Source organism: Papaver somniferum, chromosome 3 (assembly GCF_003573695.1).
Source record: "Papaver somniferum cultivar HN1 chromosome 3, ASM357369v1, whole genome shotgun sequence".
Lineage (NCBI taxonomy): Eukaryota > Viridiplantae > Streptophyta > Magnoliopsida > Ranunculales > Papaveraceae > Papaver > Papaver somniferum.
Window position 1 is genome coordinate 68870557 of NC_039360.1, and position 15935 is coordinate 68886491.

The following is a 15935-nucleotide window of genomic DNA, read 5'->3' on the forward strand; positions in this document are numbered from 1 at the left end:
GTGCAATGGATAAATTTTGAGTTTGTTTATTTTGATTTTGTAATAGATTACTACTAGTGCTCTTCATTAGTGTAGTTTTTATTCCCTTCGTCCCTATTATAAAAATAGAATTTTGTATTTTCTTTGTCCCACCAAATAGGTTGAAGGCCAATTTCATGAAGATGACCTCTCACCACCCTTATGTATGTTGTTTGGGGTACCATAACAACTAAATTGTTGGAAATATGAGAAAAATTAAAACTGGAAAAATATTGGATATTTGTGAAATCAAAATTATTTCATAATCTACGAGATTTAACATATTTCGCCTATATATGTGGTACAGAGAGAGTAATATGCAGTCGTCCATAGAGGCAGAAGAAGAAGCGTAGAGTTTTAGGGTACAAGTGATATCACATCGTGACCATAGGCATAATGGTTTTATTGAAGCAACTGGATCTATTACCACTTCAAGGGTATACTTGTATTTGTCAACTCAACATTATCGTTAAGTTAAAGAAAGACAACGTTAAACACAGACAACGTTATTTGTAAGTACCAATCTGAAGATTGGATTAGACCAAACACTAATTTTGGATAGAATCTGAGTACAATATCAAACATCAATTAATTCTCTCTTTTTGTCCCTTTCAAAATTGATAGATAACAAATGAAAAGAAGTGAGATAACATTTCCAAAATTACCCGTTGTATTAATTATATAATTTGACAATCATGTTTATACTCACTGCGTAGGTCGTTTAAATAATTTCTTGACAATATAAAATTTATAACTACACACTCTTTAAGTTCTACTACATTATTGGCATGAGGGTATAAACAGAAGAAGAAAAAAAGACCTTGGTCACCGTCTCTTTATTTCCTCAAAATTATGAAACCATAAATTTCTTGCGAGATTAAGGAGATGTATGTTTTATCATTTCTGCGAAGGAAACAATTAATGGAAAAATAAAATTAATTAATATTTAGATATCCTTAACAATTAAATACAAATTAATGCACAGTGTAATTCAAAATCGGTCTATGTCTATAAATTTGAAAGATTGCACCCTTTGCATTTGTATCCGAGTTTCTGGAAAGCGCAAAATTTTTTAATCAGCCATTAGAGTTCTTTTTTTCAAGAATATTAAGATGGCTAGTCGAAAAGTAGCGTTTATCGTCTTTGTCATGTTCTTCATTGTTTGCTCGGGTATTTATCGATAAGTTTCTTTATGAAGTGATTACTAGATTTGTTGATTTTAATTTTTTTTTATCGACTTACTGATTTTAAAATGAAAAAAAAATTGCTTCATAGTGTTATTTTAAGTTCTTATATAATACCAATTTAAATGAGATTAATTGAATCCTTTCAATTTCATGATGATATATATTGTTTTATCGTCAAAGATATTTATTAACAAAATCATGAACTATATATATGCAGATATCAACAACGTAGTCATGGTAACAAATGCTGATCCATTCGGGTTGTGCAGTCACGATGCCAACATCGGTAATTGCAATCCAAACAGCCTATCTGACCAGAGATTATGCTGGAACCTTTGCACTACTTATTGTGGGTCTATAGGAGAATGTAGGATTGCAGACGGAAAGCAGCTTTGTCATTGTAAATCTTTCCATGCATAATCGTCGCATTATACGAATTTTCGGTCAGATGATGACGAGGACATCTGGCATAATTTAATGTAATTGATCATGAATAGATTAAAATTATGCATGTAATAGTTTCTTTGTTGGGCTTCTTAAAAAGTATTAATGTTAGTAATAAAACAAATGAGAATAGTTTTTAATATATTAAATCTCATGGTTGGTTAAAAGTTAGGTTATTTGTTTTCTAACAAAGGATATATGTTTGATAGTATCAGTTTTATGAGACAAGTTTACATTTACATTGAAAATCGAGAAAGATTTATCACTTGTAAACATCAAATACTATGCTTGGTGACAGAGAAATTAACAACGTGTTTGGATGGTGGAAAGTGAATTTGTTTCCTTCTCATGAGTCACATTTCCCGACGGAAAGAATCCTAAAACCCACCACTCCTCATGGTTTTTGTATTCCCTTAGTTTTTGAGGCTCATATTCCGAACTGCCCTCTATACATATTTACCAAACATGGGAATGGTGTTGTATTTCTGGAAAAGTTTTCTCATTCCCTCCAATCAAACACACAGTAAATATAAATAATTACATGGAAAAAGGTTCTTCATGGAAACAATTTCTTAGGATCATAAAAAACATAACCACTCCAGTATTTCATCTTCAACCTTAATTTTACTTGCCAGAAGAAGAAACAAGACAAACAATCATGACATTTTCTTTTTTACAGTAAACATGATAAGCCATAATTATTTAATATTTAATTTTTAATGCAAGGAAATCTGGCACCTAACTAAAATAGGGAACCCCGTAATTTTAGTAGTATATAACAGAAGAGGTTCTTAACATGTGGAGCAATGAAATCGATTATTTACTATATAGATCACCAAATTAAAATATCAAAATAACTGTTTTTAAAAGAGTGTCTACTGTATTTAGATTTCAACATTATACATAGACTGGAATCGCAGCTATCCACCTTCGGGTTGCTGAACGATGAGATTTATGAGATGATTAGACAACTAACAAAGGACGGTATTGAGTCGTCACTCATAAAAAAGTCCAATTTCTATATCAAAGAAAATCTTCCGATCATATTTGTGGAGGACCCCATACATTTTAGGTTACGTCGATCACCTGATACATTATAGGTTCCATCGATCGTTCGACACACCCAAAATATACTATATCAATGTTTGTATGAATCAGTGGTTGTATTTATGACTTCAGTCAAAAAGCAATTATCGACAAAGAGTTTGATGTTGACAACTTTTGAACTCAGATCATCGGTATTGTCACCTAATACCTTGACCATTGCACTACAGTGACATCATCATTTGAGTAATCTTTTAAAGATGCTTTCATATCCTAGTAATCTATTTGGTAGTTTCTTTTAACACTGTATCAAAGAATAAAATTTAAACAATATCTTTCCTAAATTATTAATTATAAGATCTAACATATCACCTAACTAATCAAATTTGTCTATATCAACTAGTCTAGACACACGCGCGATGCGCCTGTCGTTCCTTCAAAAACGAATAAAAATCTAACTCTTCAAAAACAATTTCTCAATCAGTAATATCCATTAAAAAGTTTCAGGATTCACTTTTTACCCTAATTTTTTTAAGACAGAAAAATTGTTCATATAGAATATTTTTCATGAACGCTCCCTAATATAGATTTTTAGGTCATATTCAGCTCTTACCGGATGCATTTGAATACGTTCTAGCAAAAACCCGTTGCACGATGCCCATGTGATTATGTTCCAAAAGTTGCAAAGATATGCGATCCACACCATCTTAAATAGAGCGGAGACGTGGTTGCTTTACATGATTTTGACAAAATTATTGTTGTGAGTGAAACACAAATCATAAAAAAGATAAGCAGAATAAAAGTTATCTTCATTTCTGGGTATTGTTGTTATCAGTTCCAACTTAAACATAGCCGGGGAAAATAATGGCCAGTGATGCAAAATAAAATAAAATAACATACATTGATAAAATGGATACAATAGAGTCCATTGGGTCCGCAGATGTTCTTGATTGGTTTCCGGTTCTAACCATGTGTTATGGATCACTGCAGCAGTGAACTCAATATGAAATTACAATTCCTAAGCCTAGTGCACTTAAGAACCAAAACTAGTGCATATTCATATCATTGAAAGTCGTTTGCAAATACAACTAAAGTACTGCAAAGTGAATAAGGTTTCAAGCCCTAACTGGCACCAATCAAAACCTTGAAACCTTGATGATTGTGGAAACTCAAAATTGGAACATCACAAACACCAAATCAACTTAAGTATTCCATCATGAATAACCCATTAAGCGTACCCAAATTTCAGAAATTAATATCAATTTCATGAATAAAAAAATACTTTAAATATGTATGTGTTATTGCAATATTGGTACAACAAGAGAAAAGTTCAGAGAAATCTGTAAATCAAATCGCGAAATCAAATCTCATCCGAAAGGAAAGTTGCTTACTGGGCATTTTAAATATTTTAGGTACAAACCAAAAAATATATTTCTGATCGAAAACAAGTATTTTCTTTATATTAGTTAGATAATAAAAATGTAGCTAGGTTTTATAGAAGATCTCATACGAATGTGACCTACTAGGAAAATCTATAAGGTGTTAAATTAAAGGAGTCCAAACAACATTTAATCATGGATTTCAAAATTAGAAAATATGTCATCAGAATTGTTTTAAAGATATATCGTGTAAGAAAGCCAATAAATTCACTCGTCAGTCTTGTGCATGTTATTTCATAATTAATAATATGATTTTATTATTTTATCTGAGAATGCTAAAATTTGTTTTGAAATATCTTTACAAATTAAATATATATTAATGCATGCAGGTAACTGAAAATCGCTCATTATAAATTTGAAAATCATAGCCATCGCATCATCACATTAACGTTAAAGCTTATCAAAGTCATTGCACTATCATATTAGCATTAAATTTTATCAAAAACAATAGAACATTTATTTGAAACAGTATATATAGTTTGGTTGGTATAAGAAAATTGAGATGGATAGTGGAAAAGTTACAAGTGTTGTTTCTGTTTTGTTGATCGTTGCCTGATCAGGTAAATATTGATAAGTAATGCATGTGAAAAGGAGAGGGTACCAAGTACACCACCAACTTTTTCGTTCGGCAACTGTATGGACAAAACTTGATACAATTGCAAGTAGACCAACTTAATAATGATCCTTGCCAATATGTATGTAAACTTTATATTTATATTTCTTCTCAATCAGAACGTATGGATTATGAAGTCTTTGGTGAACCTGACTGTTAAGAAGAGTATTTGGACGATCCAAAAATCAATATCCAAGATTAATCTAGTCGTATCGAAATAATACAATCGAGATTCTTCCAAGTAATAAACTTGTTATCTATCTTTCAAGATACGAATTCTACAAGAAACAAGTCTCATAATCGATCATTATTATATGGACATATCTAATAAGATTGAATATGTACTACTTGTGTAAATCCTATTATAAAAATAAAAAATATAATACGGAAAAGGAAAAACACAAGTCACCAAAACTTTTGTTAATGAGGAAACTACAACAACAGAAAAACCCCGGGACCTCGTCCAGATTTGAACACCAAACTGTATTAAGTCGTTGCAGACACTAGCCTACTATCAGACTTCGGAATGGAATGTAGTTGAGACCAAATCCATCCCCTAATAAATTCAGTTATAGTCGTGCTCTTTACATCTCTTGAACCTCGAAAGTCTCTACGCAATTGATTCCCTTAGCAGACGTCCTTTACAGTTTAAGAGTTGCTTCAATCTAAGTGAAGACTTTGGATACTAATTTGCCTCTAACAGATACGCCTATTTGATTTCCCTTTAGATCAAATATTAAGGCTTGGAAATTTATTTACAATAGACAAAGTTATCAAACCTCACAAATCCAAAATACTTACACTCACTTAGATGAGAAGTTTGGATTCTTTACCACCTCTGAAGAACAATTTTTAACTTATTAATTAAGGATAGTTTTCTGATATCTATCTTGAGGAATCACATAGTCTGAGACGTAGAGAACTTTGTGATTACGGTATATCTTTCCTGAAAGAGATTACGAGAACCTCGATAATAGAACAAAAAGATCGGGATACATGAATTATCAAGATAAAGATAGTAAGACCTGGCTTCACGAATCCCTAAGTGAAGTCATTTCAGTCGTAAACCTAAAAAGGTCTATATAGAGGACGACTCTAGTTATCAACTAGAACACGAAGTTTCAGGGATTGAACTTCCCACTTGAAAGAGCATCTCTATTTATAGTTTTTCAAGACTAAGGATTGCTTAGAATTCAAGCTAAGATAACTTGAATTTCAAGGAAAAATTTTCTCTGTTTAGATGAAACTCTAATTAGGGTTTCAAGTAAGTATGTGAGAATTAGTCATGAAATCGTACAGAAGAGTATACACAATGGTCCGGTTACGGAACCGTGTATAATGACCGTTCTTTGGCAAATATGCCTGATGAACCATAAGCAATTTGATGTTCACTTAAACACTTAAGAATTTAATCATGATACACATACACAAGTGTTTTACTGATCAATGATGTCTTAGATGTGTTGATGAGAGTCATAGCAATGCTAAATATATTTAAAAGATAAGTCTTTGAGCATCTGATATATTCTACTGGGACTGTTGGTAAAACAATTCGTGAATCGTAATGCAATAGTTTACGAGTCAGGGTGTTGCTGTGTAAAATCCCTTATCCTAAAAATGCATGTTGTTTAGTAATACCTTTGGTTTTGGGTTTCCATACTTATCTAGGCCAGTCAATGGATGCTAACGTAACGGAAATAGGCTCTGCCGCTGCCGTTTCGTTAAAATTTAGCGGATATCCGTTACCGTTCATTTCCGGCGGAAATAAGAAATTCAAAAACGTTACCGTTACGTTGGACTTACCGGATAACAGATATTTTTCCGCTGCCATCCGGTAAGTCACAGGACAGCCACAAAACAGGCTAAAAACACAGAACAAGTACACATAACAGCTTTAAAATCCAACAAAACAGGTTCTAAATCCATGCCACACCAAAAAAAGACATACAGATGTTCATGCCATTGCCACACAAGAAAACAAGTTCATAATCTTCATGTTTTTTTTGCAAAAAAAAGACATCTCCATCTCCATTTGAAGAAGAGAACCCTAGTTTCTAATCAGTAATCACACAGAGAAGATGATGATTTCTAAGGCAGAGAAGACGATGCTTGATTCAGCATCCGTAGTTTCTCTCTTTTTCTCTCTGAGAACTTCTCTGTTGTGTCGAAGTGAAGAACATAAGAATGACTGAATGAGATGAGATAAACCAAACAATACATAACGTATAAAAAGGGGAACTTAGGTGCAGGCCCAAAAAAAATGTGCATAACTAGTTATGCAGTACAAACAAAATGTGCATAACCAGTTATGCAGATGCATAACCAGTTATGTGGCACAAAAAAAAGTGCATAACCAGTTATGCAGATGCATAAGACATTATGCAGTACAGAACAATGTGCATAACTAGTTATGCAGATGCATCAAAGGTTATGATTATCATAAATCACTGCAGATGCAAAGAAAATGTGCATAACTAGTTATGCAGTACAAAGAAAATGTGCATAACCAGTTATGCAGTACACACGTTAGCGGATAACGGAACTAAACCTAACGGAAATACACGGTTCCACTACCATTACGTTAAGAAGGGATTATCCGTTAGCTTATCGGTATCGGATATCCGTTTACCGCTATGTCGGATGGTAGCAGTAACGGCTAACGGATTATCGGTATCGGCTAACGGAAAATCGGTATCCATTGACAGACCTATACTAATCCACATAGCAGTAATGGTCGTGAGATTTTTGGTGAAGGAAAACCTCGACTGTTTTAGAAAGTTAATTAAGAGAATATATTTTAGGAGATTAGGATTATATCTTTTTGTCACAAAAATATTAGAAAATAAAACAGCCGCACTAAAATCATTTTTTCTTGGAAACTTAGACGATGTGAAGGGAGTAGAAGAAGGGAGACGATTGATTTGAGGCAAAGTGGTGTTGCTACTGCTTGCAGGATTACTATTGCTGCGAAATCAGGTAGGTTTTCTAACTCCTATAACCTTTGTAGTATGGTCTGATAAATCTAAAGTAGCTTTATGGAACCCTTCGCTGATAAAAAGACAGAAAGAAGAAGGAACCGAGGTTATAGATTTTTAATAGCTTTATAGTGACTTTCAGCGAAGAATAAGAGGAAGATGGGCTTATGACAATTCGGTGTATTTGTACAAATCAATTAATTATCATGTTTTGTTATCTTAACCGTGATGGAGTTGCGCTCGTTTAGATGAGCTAATTGCGTAGGATTAATTGCTTCATGTATACATGTTTGTACACACAACATGTTTCCCTTGTGAATGCTTTGGTACACAGGTGGTGTATAGTTATTAGTTTTGTACCCAATTAGGCTTGGAAGAAATAGTCAACCCTTGGTGCATTTTTGCTCGATCTGTGTATTACTAGTAATTAATTAAGTTGTGACTTGTGATTATAGCCTTGAATGGAGCACGCAGCACTATTCAAGTGTTGGGTGGGATCAAATCTGTAGTAGTGGGGATTATGGGGTAAACGTGGCTCTTGGCACTTTCGGAGTACTATAACTTGGATAAATTGGGGCCTATGCCACTTAATTGGGACCGATAGATTACTTCATCTACCTTATACACAATGATAAGTGATGTCTAAATTTATTGAAACCACCAAAATTACCCTCTAAAAAAATATTAATATTACTAAATTGCCCTCATCAACTCTTAATAATAAATCTAAAACTAAAATCAGTTTTCATTTCTATCTCATAAACCGATTCTTCATCTCTTCTTCTCCCTCTTTTTTTTTTTAAAACCAAAAATCGTCGATTATCGACGATCCAAAAACGATTAATCGTTTTCTTTCTTCTATATAATGTAGAAACCATCAAGAATGAAGCATCCTACTAACAGGAATTTTTCTAGTGATAACGATCCCGGAATTGTTGAAGTTATTCGAAAGAAAACGAAGGAAGTGCTGGAGGAAGTCGAAGCCTCTCGTATCGCACAAGAGAAGGAAATAGGTCAAATCAGGTACTTTTCTATCAACCCAATCCTTTAAACTAGGTTTTAGTAACATGCAATCGCTTAGAAATCGAAATTTTTGAAGTCAAAAATTCCCGCGTTTTACAGAATCGGATTATGTTAGTGTACAAGTAAACCGATTATGTTTAGAAAAAGTTTATGTTCTTGCTCACATAAACCGATTGTTCTGCATGTGAATAGGAATCGGAAAATGTTAGTGAATAAATAGCCCGATTCAGTTATGGTAGGGATAACCGTTGTTTCTGTAACTTTTTTTCGTTAGAATCGGATTACATATGTGTTCCCAAAAACCGATTGTGTAGCCTTTGAATTCTTATATGCTTAGTCAATAATCGGACTTTATATGTATATCGAGAAAACCGATTACTAAAATCGGTTTAGATTAGCAGTTAAAATATCCGATTGTTGGTTTTATTATGTTAGGAATCAGATTTTATATGTGTATCGAGTATACCGATTGTGTACCTTGACTTAAAAAAAATGCATTCGATTACATTGTTGTTTGTCGCTTAACTCCGTATTCTACAGGCCAAACAAGGGCAACCAACAAAAGCAAGCCGAAAAGGAATATAAGAAGAAACATGACCTTGCTTCTCCTAAGCCTTTGGGACCTCGTCGAAAAGACGGTCAAAATTTGAATGCTTCCCACCGAAGGGCCACGGGGAGTAAAGCCAAAGGGATCAACATCAATGACCCACCACCTCAACCAGCGCAACCAACACATGAAGAATCTGATTCCGATACACCTACTGAACAAAGTGATGAGGAAGTTAATGAGGAAGAAAGTGGTGGAAATGAGATCGATGAAGAAGAAATTGGTGGCAAGGAAGGTGGTGAAGAAGAAGGTGAGGATGAAAGTGATGAAGAAGAAGGTGAGGATGAAAGTGATGAAGAAGAAAGTGAGAAGAAAGTTGATGAAGAGATAGGAGAAGTTCGAGAACAAGTCCAAGGAGGAGACGCTCAAGAACAAGGTAAGACAGATGGTAAGAAGATACATGTTCCAAAGAAGAAGAAAGATGACCACATGCCCGACCCGTTGAAGATGTTTCCTCGCGGCCCTAAGGATCGCGTTTATGGGTTACCAGGTGATGGAGGACAGATGTTATGGGGGTACAAAGACAGTTGGTTCACATCGTTTGCCATACCATAATAAGTACCTAAACCTTATACTATGTAACATAAAAATTATTATCCGTGTAGTGTTTTGATTGTTGTCCACCGGGTTTATTTTGTTTTATAGGATCACAGGGATGTCGTTCGTCGTGTGAAGCCAGGAACGTCAATGAGTATGATGAGGCAATGGCCACTGGAAGGAATGGAATCAACCGTTGGAGAAGTTCAGGAAGTAATCGATCTAGTCAATTCTACGGGGTTGGTACCTGCGGTCGAGAATTTGGACCTTGGTTACGACAAACCTCTTTGTTCCTCCTTTGCCGAGAGATATTACGGGGAAACAGATACTTTGCATCTTCCGTTTGGCGAGATGACGATAACTCCAAATGATGCGAAGTTCATTACCGGTCTAAGCATAGAAGTAAAGCCGTGAAGCACGAAGACTACGTGCAAGAGCTTGACTGGGACAAGATTTACGCGTTTACCAAGAATGTGTTCCAATGGGATGAGGAGAGGACCAAGTCAGAGATTCTAGTAGGAAAAGCAAAGCAGAGGATATTCCATCTCTAGAAGCTGAGGGATAACTTCATAGGAACAAAGAAGCTTCGTGCTGAGGGAAAAGAGGTGACGCCGGAACGTATCATCGCCACGGCCAATGCGTATGTCCTCTACGTCTTGGGAGCTGTTATTTTCCCCGACGTTTTCGGTGCCCGTGTGAGCGCCAACTTTATCCAGTTGTTGCAACCATTTGACAAGATTCACGAATACTCTTGGGGCACTGCCATCCTTGCACACTCGTTGAACGAGTTGAGAAAGGCTTCTAGGGCTCGAAGGAACCAAATCGAAGAGAATATGGCTTTTCTGTAGGCGTGGATATATATGCACTTCCCAATATTTGCTCAAAGGGCTTTTGAGAATAAGGAATGGGACCACGAGTATTATGGAGACAAGTACACCTACAAAAGTAAGCTGAAGAACCGAAAAAAGGGTTATCTGAAGTTGAGACGCCAGTTGGACAACTTGACAACGAAAGATGTTGTCTTTGATCCTCACAATGAGGATTTGGCTAAAGGAAAAGGAAAAGGAAAGAAGGTTGGGTGCATAGAGCAAAGTGATTATTTTGGGCCTTTGTTTCACCCAAGAGGATATGTAATGTACAACCCGACGAGAGTGTTTATGGGTGAAAACTATTCCTGCCGAATTTGGTAATTTGGGGTGTGTGGATGAGGAATGAATCTAAACCCTAAACAAATGCACTGCACGGGAGTGCTTTATGATTCGAGAAATCAATCTGTACAATTCTGGCCTAAACCAAGAAATGTCTGTTCCAGACTTGCTTCGGTCACAAAGTCAAGGAGATGGGTTAATCTTAGGGAGAGAAGCGAATAAGGTGTTAAGATTGTGAAGGTGTTGGCTATGTATGACTTGTATCAGAAAGCTGAACTGGCTTACAGAATGAAAGCTATCAGTTCTGGTGTTGGAATACGATTGTATCAACACTTGGTTTCTGTTGTCTTGTCTTGTCGAAATAGGGAGGAGAACCTATTTATACAAGTCATTGAGCCTTACTCACGTATCTCGTGGGAAGTGGAGAAAGTGGAGTGATGGAGTAGTGGAGTTGCGGGTGTTAGTGTTACACGATCAGTCTTGCCCACTTCTCCCATCATCACTAACCGTCCATGACTTCCTGACACGTTCTTGTGATGGCGCGTTGTGCGATGCACGTTGTAAACCACCAGACCAATACCCCAGTATGTATCCCCCAGTTTGTGACATGATTGATGTATCGAGTGTGTGGATCGTGGGACCCACAGAAGGTAGCATGTAATGCTAGGTTAAATAACTAAGTTATTTAGAAAGCCGATACTTGTGAAATATCATGTGTATTCTAAGCAAGTAAGGCATCAAATATACTCAGCATGTATGAAGCATTGCTGTTTGAGCGTCTTAAAATAGCTTCATGTCCAGCCTACTTCATGTGATGGTTTAGAGGATGCGCAAGCAAGTCCTGACTTGGCCGACCACATGGTGTGGTAGAGTGGCGGATGATAATCACCACGATACCTTATTGACCAGTTAACTCCTGACCAGGGTTGTATAACCAAGCAGGTGAAGTTGAACGGACGAGATGATCTTTGAGACACTCATCTGCGACCGTTGGTGGAATTAGGGTTTATGAAGAGGTGCGCAAGCATCACTCTTCAGCTTGGTCGAAACCAAGCTTGGGACGCAATTTTGGCCGGGCCGATCATGCATGCGTGTTGAAGGCATGCCGGCGTAGGCGCTCATACCTCATTATCTCGTGAAAGTGTGATATAAGCCACTCAATTTGTCCGGAAAAGTTGAGTGGTTGAGATCAATTTGCGACAGAAATCCGATGCCGTGAAAGCCGCGCGTCATGCCAACTTCTGACGCGCGTTTCGAGACGACCAAGATTGGTCGGTCTTGGACGATTAGTCTGGTATACAGACGTCGGGCTTGTGAACACGTCCATACCTTAATACCCCATAGAAACGTGATCTGAGCCACTCAATTTGTCCGACAAAGTTGAGTGGTCGAGATTAGTTTGCAATTGGGAGGTGTGACTCGCCTAGTTTGAGCGTGCGAATCGAGACGACCAAGCATGATATGCCTTGGCCGATCGGGTGTGGAGATATGTGGGCCCATAGTGATCGTGTTGATACTCACTGGACCTGCTTAATCGACCCCTAGACCCTTCGTTCGATCAGATGAAAATGGACGCTCGTGATCGAAAACCCTAATTAGGGTTTTGCCAGCCGTGCGTCATACCTTGTTTGGGCGCAAGAATTGGGACAACCATCCATGTTTGGTCCTGACCGATCGGTCATGTATGTAGGCGGGCCCACGATGTTTGTGTTGACATGCTCTGGGCCCTTTGAATCTACATCTACACCCTCCATCTATGCCTGCGAAGATGGATGGTTGAGACTGATTTGCGACACATGTAATGTGCTGCAAACACTAATTTAGGGTTTCTCGTCCACGCTGCTTTGGCTGGATGAATTGGAAAGCCATGCTACCCTTTTGTGGAGGCCGACCATGCGGGATCCGCATTGGTCCGGTGTTGAACATTCCAATACCTGCTTGAGGGTTATGGATTCGATCTAAGCCATCCAATCATGTTGGTGAAGTTGGATGGTCGTGATCGTTTCTGAGACTGATATGGACAGTCCAAATGCTCGATCGGGCTAGTATAACACTCCGAGAGTTATAGCCTGTACGGGTATTTCGTACATGCCTCCTTATTTAATGCTTGGAGATTCGTGTTGCTCTGCTGAGAGCAACACTCAGTCGTCATGCCGCACCAATAATGATAAGAGTGAAGTAGTACATGAAATACAAGGATGGTCATGCATTAATTGATAATGCTATAAGTTTTCAATGGAGAAGTATTCTCTATTTTATCAGGGGTTTTATCCTTTGCAGGATGTTAGCGCATAAATTTGGTTTTACAATTTTAGCCCTGAACTAAAATTCTCCATCAACATTAAGTCCCCTGCCTAGCGCATAATGGTTGCATTATTGTGGGGTAGGCATGAGATGGTGACAGTTAAAGATAAAACTTATGAGACAAATTTAGATGTTACCAGGAGAGACGGGTCGTCTTGTCCTTGGAGCATGTCATGTTCAAGAGGCATACAGGCGAGCGTTCCCCTAGCATGATGTTGGTGTTGCCTGCTTCGATCGACCTTGCTATGCCTGCTTCGGTCGAGGGGCTTGATCGAACGTGGGCTTGATGTGCCTAATCGACGGACTGCTGCGCCTGCTTCGTTCGTGGGAGTACGCCAGGTGTGACGACGACCTTGGTGGGACCGGTTTCCTTCTTCAGATATTTGAGCCAAAAAGGGAATAGAACTTGTATGCTCCTCTTCCCATAGACAACCGTGCATGTAACCCTGAACGAATGTGGACCCACGATGTATATGCTTCGACCAAACGTTACCCTGTTGCACATGTTTGATAGGCATGTGGGCCCGCCTACTTCACTCAACCGTGGGACTCATCATGCGTCTGCTTGATCGAACGTGGGCTTGTTGTGCCTGCTTCGGTTAAACGTGGGTCCACTATGTGCCTGTTTTGGTCGAACGTGAGACCCGATGTAACCATGCTTGCTTCGAATATGGGAATATGTGCATGCTTCAATTAAACACGGGTCCACCGTGTACATGCTTCAAACGTCGTCCCTGTGCTTCGACTGAAAACCGGCCCTGCTGTGTGCGCCTATTTCATTCGAATACCAGCCTTATGACCTTGATCAACTCCGGCTTCGTGGACTCGGGCAACACCGGCCTCATTTGATGATGTGGCTTAATACCAGCTTGCTTGCTTTGCCCGAACGTGAACCTTGTATGTTCGAACGTGGCGTGGGTCCCGCTGAGAGCGTTGAAGTAGCTTCTGGAGCGAGCAGGTCATGGAGAGCGTTGAAGCAGCTTTTGGTGGAGGGAGCGTTGAAGCGGCTTCTGCTGGAAAGAGTGTTGAAGAAGCTTCTTGTGTAAGAGCGGTGAAGCAGCTTCCTCTTCAGTTGGATTTACACTTGCGAATTACATGCTTCTTGATTGACCGTGTTGAAGAAGTCCCTGACTGACGGTGAAGGAACTTCATGCTGAGCCTCAGTCCCCAAGCGTGATTTACATGGTTCTATCTTGTATGGTCGGTGGGTTTACCATAATAAAGATATCGCCATCTCTCCTCAGTGACTCTACTACTTCTCTGTGGGAAAATAAAATATGCAGAAGTTCGGATTACCTCTGTCCGTAGTGGTTGTTGCTACGGTGAAGCTTGAACAACGGTTCTCAATCGCAGCTGCGATCAGAAGACACTGGGAGGAAGATGGCACGAACTTGGCGGTCTTCATATAGTGGTAGAGCTCGTCTCGTTATTAGAGGGAGAAGCTAATAATGGAACCGATGGCTTCTTGATGTTGCCTCATGGAATGAAGAAGAGGGGGACAGTCCCCTGCCCACGAGTATCCATTGAGCCTTCGACTTGATAGATGTTGCCATGCTGGGTTCATGAGACCGTCTTTACGCCGCGTTGCGCCTCACAGACGTCTAAGAATATCACCGGCATTTGACAATACTTCTTCACTCTTGAGTATATATTCGTCTTTGGACATCTTGGAACGATAGCGTGCTTGCATCTCTCTAAATTCACCATCTTTGAGATGGGCAGTGCTAAATGTCATACTCCTTTGCCATTGTCATCTTCGGATAGTGTCTTTGAGGAGTAGGGAAGTTCCTTCATGCGAATGACTTAACTAATGATGAAGCTCTTGACATGGAGAATCTGTATGTACCTCTTAATACCCAGGTGCAATCTCCTTTGGTAACGCAGCTACTTCTTCTACGGGAGACGAAATTCTGAAAGCGTCTCTCATTGATGTTGATGCAGTCGATCCAGACATGGAATATCTTGGACGTTGTTTCATCATTGTGGCGGTTGTGCATGTGCTATTGGAGTTGGAGTTGGCGATCTTAGACGCGTAGGATGTTGTATCTCGGTGGTTTTCCTCTTACTGCTTCAGCGGAACTTCTTACAAAGGCTGAAGATTGTATTGCCCGTTGGTGAAATATATGTTTCCACGAACATTGTGAGGCTCTTCATTACTGACAGGCTTGTTGTTTCTAGCAGAGTAGGTGCTGTCATAATTGCACCATGCTCATACATCCTTATCTGGTTGTAGCCGCTACATCCATCCATGGAGGAGAACATGCCGTGTTCGCTGGTAGCATCTACCAACATTTCGATGTTAGGTAGAGGAAATCTTCATTGGGGAAGCATTCGTTCAAGTCTCTGGAATCCATGTAGCACATGATCTCGCGCCTGAATTACCTCGGAGATTGTTTGACCGGCTTGGATCGGAGATTGTATGAATGCTTACACAAGGTCGAGCTGATGGAGATAGGCCTAGGAGATTCCTCATCGTCGAGCTCATCAGTTATGGAGTTGGTACCATCTTGTAACTGTCACGGAGCGTCCAATACTTCTTCTTGCGACCCATCGTTCTTGAAGCACTCATCTGGGCGGAGAGACTGGGTGCCAGTCT